This window comes from Schistocerca gregaria, chromosome X, assembly GCF_023897955.1.
Source record: "Schistocerca gregaria isolate iqSchGreg1 chromosome X, iqSchGreg1.2, whole genome shotgun sequence".
Lineage (NCBI taxonomy): Eukaryota > Metazoa > Arthropoda > Insecta > Orthoptera > Acrididae > Schistocerca > Schistocerca gregaria.
The window spans coordinates 187,579,646-187,590,818 of NC_064931.1; positions in this window are offsets into that span (position 1 = coordinate 187,579,646).

The window sequence follows — 11,173 nt, forward strand, 5'->3', positions numbered from 1 at the left end:
GTGGTTTATCTTTATGCATGGTCATGGCTAGCTGCAGCTGCGGAGGAAGCTCAACGATCCAGAGAGGTCAGAGTGTATTGCCCAGCATGAGGTCTGCGTCTGGTAAAGTTCGTGATCAGCTCCACAACTATGACGTCGTTTTGTCGTTTGACTGTTGCAACTGTTGTTTTGATCTTTGGGCCAGGCATTGTAGTAAGGCAGATTTGGCTGTTGTACATTTATTATGCAAAGGGGTGTAAGGATCACGTCGCTAAGTACGTCGAATGTTCATCCAGATGACAGATCAATGTGACAGATCTGGAGTCATCGTCCAGGATTCCCAAAAATGTAAATGTGCATTCCTCTGATGCAGAAAAAAGAGCCAATTGTTCCAGCAAAGTGGGGGGTAGTTTAGATTGGTTAGAAAGACTTCAGAGGACAGTCATGGTGTCTATTTCTGACGGTCCGAAGAACGCGTAAGGCAATTCGATAACAAAAGTTTCCTGTAACACTGAAGGCGGGGATGCTGAACACATATAGCGTCTGGTAATCTTGTATTGTTCGAGGCGGCAGCATTTGCGGCTGGAGAGTTTGCCACAGCTGGCTTAGTTGACGGGGTTGGCCCAGAACTGGTTGGAATTTTTGAACATCGAGTATTGAGCGCTAGGAGTAAGATGTGTGGTGCTGAATCTTGTCCAAAGTCAAGTAAGAGCTCGGACGATGTAGGGCATTGTTGTGAAGTAGCAGTTGCAATAGCTTTTGGCGGTACTGTTTGCACACATGAACATGGCTCTAGCTTAATCGCTGTATGTTAGTTAAAGCACTGATAACATTTATGGCGCTCATAGTGAGGCGGAATCCATACAGCGTCGTCACGTGAAGTAGTAGATTTGTTAGGTGTAGGAAAAGATGGCTGCATTGTTAGTGTGTAGTGGAATAAAGCTAGCGAAATCCCGCCCAGCGCAACTGTCGCGTGAGTCATGGGTCACCAAAGTAGTAGTCCTCCACTACATATGCACTGAAATACACTAATAACGTAGGTGAGATGGCTATGATTAATAGCACTTGATTCGGATAAAGTTCAGCACAGCACGACTACACAGCACAGTGTTCTAACCCGAACTGTCCTACCGATTTAATCTTGCAGATATCGCACACCGCAGCTGATGCTCCTTAGTGAGCGATATCGTTGGCGCTAGTGACCCCACAGATTTTCACATCAGTTTTTGTTGACTAAATTTTGATTGATGGGAGATTTAATAAATCTCATTAAGATGACTGCTTATGTATTTTTAAGAATAATGAAGAGCAGTGCCAAAGTGGTCCGCTATTAAATGTAAAAGCTCTTGTGGCGACGGCTTCAAGTCTCTAGTGTTTCCAATAACATTGTGCAACAAATTTGACCTTTGTGTTTTGCCACTAGATGAAATTAAGTTTTCTTTACTACATCACATATGCTGATTGTGAAAATGAAATCAGAAATGTCCCATCATGTACCAATTTTCTGGAAAAGATACGCCACATGTACCACTTTCGAGAAACTTGAAAACAACTCAGTAACAATACAGGAGGAATCCGTAGTTTAATAATATACAGATCATGCAAGAAAAGTAACTGAATACCCAGATGCAAAAGTTACAAAAGGAACTTTTTGTCGATTTTGAGTTCGGCACACTACAGTATATATTTTTTTACATGATGGAATAGGTTTCAGGGCGCAATACCCGCTATAAACCGTTGAAACTGGCTGTAGAAAGTCTTGTTCTTTTGCAAAAGATGCTAACTGCTCTTTGTCTTCGGGTGCAAAGCCCGCTAAATGTCCAACGTTTGCAAAACGAGCAAAGTTCAACAGGTATGGCAGTTGCTGTGCCGTGTCCTTATGCAAAGCACGCCAGCTGACATCAAACTTACTAATCTAGACATTCAAAGGTACCTTTCAGCATGTTGCGATTAGGAGGCACATTTTTCTTATTCAGAGTTAGGTTGGCTCCGCTGTAGCCAATGCTTGCGCAACAATGTAGCTCTCGCTGCAGATGCATTGTTAAATTATACACCACTGAGCACAGTTTCAGCCTATCAGCAGGTTGTTCGTTAATGTATCTGCATGAGTGTTTTGAAGAAAATGAGTGATTTCGTGGACGATTTAAATGCAGGAGATGCTACAAACGAAGTGCAAGTAATTGAAATAGTAGGAATGCTGCAAGAATCGAACCCATCGTAGTAGCAGCAAATGACCAGATCAAGACCAAGAGTGATGGCCCCTCCTGGAAAAGTAGCAGGCGTTCTGCTCAGTGGAAGAGAAATGTTTCCAAAACAGAAATGTAGAGAATAGCAAAACTAAAGAAAATTTGTGTTAAATAATGCACAAGAACTTGGAGGGGGCAGCAAGGAGTGCGCATGTTGTGCTGCGCACTTCACTTACACTGTTGCCAGAGTGCTCCCAGTTTCGGTTTCACAGGAGGATTTTAAGCAACCACTGGGTGAGTGGGTGTTGGTAGAAAAAAATGAACTTTTTCTACCAATCATACGGTTTAATCACGCCTTTTATATACACATCAAACAAAGTTTTGCATAACCTTGGTTCCGAGAGTTCTGGAACCTGTACAGAAAATTGGAATAGAGATCAACATAAATATCATTTCCGCCCTTTTTTTGCTCATGAAAACCACACATACATAAAACCATCATACAGCGAGACCTTCAGAGGTGGTGGTCCAGATTGCTGTACAAACCAGTACCTCTGATACCTAGTAGCACGACCTCTTGCAATGATGCAAGCCTGCATTCGTCGTGGTATACTATCCACAAGTTCATCATGGCACTTATGGTAAAGATTGTTCCACTCCTCAACGGCGATTCAGTGTAGATCCCTCAAAGTGGTTGGTGGCTCACGCGTCCATAAACAGCCCTTTTACATCTATCCCAGGCATGTTCGATACGGTTCATGTCTGGATAACATGCTGGCCACTCTAGTCGAGTGATATGGTTATCCTAAAGGAAGTCATTCACAAGACGTGCACGCCGGGGGCGCGAATTGTCTTCCATGAAGGCGAATGCCACGCCAATATGCTGCCGAAATGGTTGCATTATCGGTCGGAGGATGGCATTCACATATCGTACAGCCGTTACGGCACCTTCTATGACCACCAGCTGTGTACATCGGCTCCACATAATGCCACCTCAAAACAGCAGGGACCCTCCACCTTGCCGCACTCGCTGGACAGTGTGTCTAAGCGTTCAGCCTGACCCGGTTGTCTCCAAACACGTCTCCACGTAGGGAGTGAAGTTGCGTATTCTACAGCCTAATGTGTACAGTTTGAGTCGTTACACGACGTCCTGTGGCTGCACGAAAAGCGTTATTCAACTTGGTGGCGTTTCTGTGAGTTTCTCCGAGCCATAATCCATAGGTAACGGTCATCCACTGCAGTAGTAGCCCTTGGGCGGCCTGAACGTGGCATGTCATTGACAGTTCCTGTCTCTCTGTATCTCCTCCACGTCCGAACAACATCGCTTTCGTTCACTCCGAGACGCCTTGACACTTCCCTTATTGAGAGCCCTTCCTGGCACAAAGTAACAATGCGGACGCAAGTGAACCGCGGTATTGACCGTCTAGGCATGGTTGAACTACAGACAACACCAGCTGTGTACCCACTTCTTGGTGAAATGACTGGAACTGATCGGCTGTCGGACCCCTCCGTCTAATAGACGCTGCTCATGCATGGTTGTTTACATCTTTGGACGAGTTTAGAGATCTCTGAACAGTCAAAGGGACTGTGTCTGTGGTACAATATCCACAGTCAACGTCTATCTTCAGGATTTCTGGGAACTCGGATGATGCAAAACTGTTTCTGATGTGTGGATATGCTACTTTTTTTTTTTTAACTTAGCATGCCTTGCTTACTATCCCTTTTGTCTTATCTATGTGTACAAACTTCTGCCTACTTTGCAAGACCGTGATGTGGTTCCTCCCCCTCCTCCCTCCCCACCCCTCATCACCAACTATTGCTTCTGCACGAGCATGAGACTTTGTGTCAGATACAAACACAAGGCCTTCGCAAAGATGACCGATAGTAAACATCCCCTCCGAAAAATAAGATGTAATGAACTTACCATGCAAGACGTAAAGAACGAAAATTCACCAAACGTTTTACCAGAAAAGAACCATGGAGTGGCAGAGCAACTAAGCAGCTCCACATGTCTCTACCACCTCCCCTAGAAGAGGAAACGGCGATGATGAAAAAAGGAAACTGAGCATCCTCATCCATTTTCCTTTTCCGAAAAAGAAGTGAGAGGAGATCGAAAATGTTTTTGTTTGCAATGCGGCTTTTGTCAATCTAACGAATTATAAAGATAGGGTTACCGAGCTGTCACAAAATTTTAGACTACGATGCAGTTCCTCGACATGAGAGGATTCGACAGAAGAACCAAGTTGTATGAAGCGAGAAAAGAGTGTGTAAAAAATTACATTATGAATTTCATCCACTTAGAAGATCACCACTGGCGCTAAAGCAACACCCAAAGAATCTGCTTAAGTAGCGAACTGAGCGTAGTGAAGATGTGGACCATGTATTGTGAAGAGAACCCTGAAAACTCTGTCAAATATAACTACTACAGTGGCATTTTTTGCCAAGATTTCAATATTGGCTTTGGTGCCCCATATATTTATACCTGTTCGACATGCTCATCGTTGGAAAATCGTATTCAACCGGAAAAACGTAGTGCCGAAAATGAGACTCTGCAAACACAGCTCAAAGTCCATAAAATGAGAACTGACGTGTTTTGCTAAACGCTGAAAGAAAATAACGTGGGTGAAATAATTCTCAGCTACGATTGTCAAAAGAATCTAGTACTATCAAATGTCGAAAGGAAGCGGCCTATTATTCCCGTCAAATCTACCTTTACCACTTTCCAGTCTGCCAGTGCTCCTCGGAGTCCCCCCCCCCCCCCTCCCCCAGAACATCGACTGATTGGAACATGAATACGCCAAAGGATCGAACCAAATACCGTCGATGGTTCACCACAGACTAACACACCTAAACTTCGAAGGAATGAAAAAACTTCGGCATTTTCCGATCTATGGGGAGATTATAATGTAAATAGGATGATGATCAGCATGCTGTGGCACTGTTGTCTTCTCGAAACTCCCGACAATCTAGATGAAACAGAGCTGTGGTTCCCAATAGTAGGAAACTCATTCATCCCATCTGACAGGTAGTCGATAGTGACGTTATCGCCGCGACTACCGCACGGCTAGGTAAGCTGCGCTCAGTACCAAGACTGTACGTCCTTCATCAAAACTCATGTTCATGTTGCCTCGTGGACACTGGTTCCATACAGTGTCCAAAGACATGTTTACAAAGTTTAATGACACACCTTCGACACAACTCCAAGCCAGCACTGATTCAGTGATCTCGGTACATGAAAAAGTTGATCATGTGTTACAATTTTTAAAAAATCTTCACTTCCCATAGACCTTCCTCACCACTAGCATAAGCAAACCAGCCTTGGGAATCAATTTCTACAGCATTTTGGTCTCTCACCAGAACTTCAGCAACTGATCCTCATACACCACACGACCTACACCTTGGCCAATGACTGGTAATGCCTCCCCCATGCACAACCCCTCAGGTTCCACTGAACCAGCTAACAACATCAGACAGACAGTCAAGCAAAAGTCTTGACAGATCTTGCAAAGTTCCTTTGAACAAATTTCCCGAAAATTGTCTTTTCAGCTAGTTCCACAGCCCATGCGCAATGTAAATATTTTAGACCTTATAGCTACAAACAGGCCTCACCTAATCGACAGCTTTAGTATAGAGGCAGTGTATATTGACCGTTATGTCGTCATAGCGACAATGGTTAATGAAGTTTATAAATTAATCAAGAAAGCTAGGAGAGTATTTCTGGTAGGCAGAGCAGATAGACAGTTGTTAGCATCTCTCTAGGACAATGAGCCAACATAATTTAGTTCCAGTTTGATGGATGTAGAGAAATTACGGACAAAGTTTAAATAGATAGTAAATCATATTATGGAAAAAATGCTGAGAAAAGCAGATTAAGGGCAGAAAAGACCCACTGGAAGTTAACAGTGAAATTAGAGAAGTGCTTAGGAACCATAGGCTATTGCACTCGTTGTTCAAAAGAGAATGTGCAAAATATGGCAGGCAAAAGTTAATAGAAACACGTGCATGTGTACAAAGATTGATGCATGAAGCCTACAACTACCATGACCTTATCAAAAACTCAAGAAAATTCTGGTCCTACATAAAATCGCTAAATAGATCTAAGGCTTCTGTACAGTCACTCGTTGATGAGTCTGCTGCGGCAGGAGAAGAATACAAACGTAAAGCTGAAGTTTTAAATTATACAGTTAAGAACTAGTTCACACTGGAAAATGGTACAAACATACCATCGTTTGACCATCGAAAAGACTCCTGTCTGGAGAACATAGTAATAAACATCCCTGGCTTAGAGAAACAACTGAAAGAGTTGAAAGCATATAAGTCGCCAGGTCCTGATGAAATCCCAGTTTGGTTTTACAAAGAGTGATCTACAGTTCTGGCCCCTTACTCATCTTACATTTATTGTGCATCTCTCACACAGCATAAAGTCCCAAGCGACAGGAAACCAGTGAAGGTGTCTCCCATATATAAGAACGGTAAAGAAATGGACCTGCAGAATTAGAGACAACTAATATCCTTAAAATCGTTGTGCTGCAGAATGCTAGATGATATTCTCAGTTAGAATGTAATAAGTTTCCTTAAGACAGAAAATCTTTTTTCCACAGTGCAGCACAGTTTTAGAAAGCACCATACGTATGAAACTCAGCTTGCTCTCTTCTCACATGATACGATGCGAACTGTGGATAAAGGCCAAAGGCAGATTCTCTATTGATATATGAGAATTGAGGCCATCGTTCCACCCCTGGGGTCAGCCCACTATTTTCACCTACTATACTAAAACTAAACTACATCTGAACAGGCCATGAAAAACCGCCATGTCATCCTTGCCCCACAGGCGTCAATAGATGTCGATAGAGAGGGGTATGTGGTCAGCACACTGCTCTCCCGGCCATATGTAAGTTTACGACACCGTCTCATCTACTATACTGATATTTATTTATCTTCACTCAACCCTTTTTATTCAAATAAAATACATAAATAGCTTAATTTCATGAGGAAAATAAATATATTAGTATCAAAGTGATGTGAAAATTAGAAACATTATAAATTGTAAATGAATATAAAAATGGTTTTAAATTAGTAGATTATTAATTTCTAACTAAAAAGGTTTTATAAATCTGTGCATAAAAAATTAGAAAAATTGAGAATAATCTTAAAAATATAAACTTAATGAAATATTTTTTTAAAATGTAAACTAAAATGGCTCTGAGCACTATGGGACTTAACATTGGGGGTCATCACTCCCCTAGAACTTAGAACTACTTAATCCTAATTAACCTAAGGACATCACACACATCCATGCCTGAGGCAGGATTCAAACCTGCAACCGTAGTGGTCATGCAGCTACAGACTGTAGCGCACAGAACCACTCAGCCACTCTGACTGGCAAAATATAAACTCTAGAAAATATAAACCTAAAAAATATAAACTCGATTTTTCCATTTTTAAAATTTTAATAAATTTTTATCTTATAAATTAGCACCTCAATTTTAGCATTCAAACATTCACACTTAATTTTTTCATTTTTTAAACTGTGGTAAAGTTTTTGTCTAACAAATCAGAAAAAATAAAATATAACTAATGAGTGAGACAAGTTTAAATTTGACAAAAATATTTTGTTGAAAGAAATAATAAACAAAGAAAGAAACAAGTCAAATGTAATACCTGTAAATATTAATTGAACCCATCTTAAATTACAGAACATTTGAAATGTATAAAACATAATGATCATATTGCATGTTTAAGAGGACCTCATGTAGTGGAAACTGATACAGAGATATGGCAAGAAATAGAGAAGTTATGACATTCTCACTCTTTTATGACACCAAAAAAAAATTCCAGTTACCATAAAATCGTCTTTATACAAAATTTCTATATGATCACATTTGTAATGATTTATTATATAATATTTATGGTTGCACTCTGAATTATATTCATGATAATTATAATTTAATAAAAATATTAACGGATTATATTTTTGTTGTATATAATTTTTAAAAGTTACTTATTCAGTAACCAAAAACTCAAAACCTAGAAATGTAAAATATGGAGAATAAAACAAAAAGTGGTATCCAGCCTCAATTCCCATCCATTAATAGGGAACCTGCCTCATAACCAGTTTCATATTTAACAAAAGGTACTCTAGTTTCCATACTTTCTACACCAATTTTGCAGCAGTATCTTTTATGTCAATGCAGCTTCATTGGAATCAGCACATCTCAGTATAGAATATGGAGCACTTGAAGACTATGTAAAATATCTTTCCCATATTGATTCATTATAATCCTTAAAAAATACTCCAAATACTTCCAAATGATAAAGTACTTCACTTCATTATTTTTTACTTTGCCATTATTAAGAATGAAAGCGTTTCTAAAAGAAGAGAAATTTGTTAACATCAAGTAAAGATTTAAGTGTCAGGAAGTCATTTCTTAACGTATTTGTATGCAGTGTTGTCATGTATGGAAGTGAAATATGGATGGTGGCTGAGCGGTTCTAGAGACTACAGTCTGGAACCGCACGACCACTACAGTCGCAGGTTCGAATCCTGCCTCTGCAATGGATGTGTGTGATATTCTTTGGTTGGTCAGGTTTAAGTAGTTCTAAGTTCTAGGGGACTGATGACCTCAGAAGTTAAGTCCCATAGTGCTCAGAGCCATTTGAACCTTTAGAAACGTGAACAATAAATAGTTTGGACAAGAAGAGCATAGAAGCTTTCGAAATGTGGTGCTACAGAAGAATGCTGAAGATTAGATGGGTAGATCACATAATTAATTAGAAGGTACTGAACAGAGTTGGGGAGAAGAGAAATTTGTGGCACAACTTGTCTAGAAGAAGGGATCGGTTGGTAGGACATGTTCTGAGGCATCAAGAGATCACCAATTTAGTATTGGAGGGCAGCGTGGAGGGTAAAAATCGTAGAGGGAGACCAAGAGATGAATACACTAAGCAGAGTCAGAAGGATGTAAGTTGCAGTAGTCACTCAGAGATGGAGAAGCTTGCACAGGATAGAGTAGGATGGAAAGCTGCATCGAACCGGTCTCAGAACTGAAGACCAGAACAACAACAACAACATTATTAAGAATATATCCTTCGATATAAATTTTATCACAAAGAGATGAAGTTCAATTTTATAAAAATGATGAAGAAAGTAATGAATGTGCTATTCTTAATAAAATATTATTTCCTTTTTTATAGTTACAAAACCACACAAGTTTGCAATATAGTTATCAGTTAATTTTTATTAGACTTTCCCTCATATGTATGGTAATCTTATTATCAACTTGAATAATTTTAAAATTAAGAGATTATTGAGCATGATTTTGATGAACCCAGCCACTACCAATATTTATATTAATTTACATATCTTTAGTTGGAGTATTTACATTGTTTTTACTTTTGTCATTCATTGGAAGAGAATAAAAATGATAGATGTCGATTTTATTCATTTATAAAGATTAACATTTATAAAAATTTAAATTTTTGAGTTTGTTTCTAACAGATTATGTTATAATATTACTTTTAAACCACTTTATTATAAGAATTACCACAACCAAGCGACTTAACCAAAAAATGATTTTTTTATAACTGGTTCTTTTAGTTTTCTTCCATAAACAATTACTTTAAAATCTTTTAATTTATATGTAATTGAAGCTGAATATATAATATCACCAATTTAAAAAATTGCTGTTGACCGATTACCTGTGTAGCCTATTTCAAAAATTCCTTTTAATTAACTCATTCGAACTGTATATCCCATTGCATATTTTGGTTTATTATTATACACAGCAAAAATTTTTTTTATAATTTTTTCATTAACTTTTATTGGCTCCATTCTTAATGTTGAACATTTTATTTTATTACATGCATCAACTATTTTTATAAATAAATCAGCCAATGTATAATTATCACGAAGAACAAATTTTTTTCCACTCACTTTCTTTTAATGTTCTATTAACTCTTTCACCAAGTTAACCTTTATTTCTGAAAAAGTTTAACAGTGATTCATTTTATGTTTTTCATGAGATCTTCAAATTCTTTATATAAAATCTTTGCCATTAACTGATTGAAAATTTCTGTGACATCTTAGCATTTAATTTTTTTCAAAAGCATTGGCTACATATTTACCTGTTTTATATTCAACTGAAAAGACAGAAGCAGATTTGAAAAGCCACAAATAAAAGTTAATAAATAATTATATTCCTTACTTATGTTTTAAGTTTCCAGAATCTGTTTATACTAGATGAGCTGGTATTAAATCAACTATTCAAAAAGAAAAAATATTTGATGTTCAAAATTTTCCTCACCTGTTTATAAAATTCATCAATTATTTCTTGGTGAATATTATTATTCTGAGCCTCTGATACCAACAAAATTTATTTAAAAATTTTCTTTTATATTTTTACAATCTGTATAAATACCTTCAGTTCTTTGTCTTCCAGTTTTGTTCTTGTTGTATTTGGATGATGAGCGTCTGAAATTTTTTACATTTCAAACTTTGCATGATTAGGTTCATCCAATTTAATAAGTTTAAATTCAACAAATAAAATTGTTTTTACATTTACTTCATTTTTTTTTCTTCATTTTTTAATTTTTCAGTTATAAATTCTATGTACACAATATTTTTAATGTTTGGTTAGTAGTAGAAATATTGTAATGATTATAAAATATAGTTAAAGAATTATCAAAATTATTAAAAGATAAATTTTATCTATATTTTTACCAATAACATCCTTAGTTAAGGATAAATATACACTCAAAACTATGTGTTTTGTGTTTATTTCCAGTCATAAATCTACATTTAGTTATTTGTTTATCATATGCCTTACTTTTAATGCATTAAAGCGTGCTCCCTACCGCCATTGGATAAGCAGCTGCAGCAGCAAGTCGTATACCCCTAGCTTACTTATTTGTTACATAGTTTAATTCTTAATTACTTGGCGTCTTTTTTGGTACTTGCATTGTTTAATTCATAAATTTCGGGCGTATTTTAGTATTTTAGAGTTGTAGCA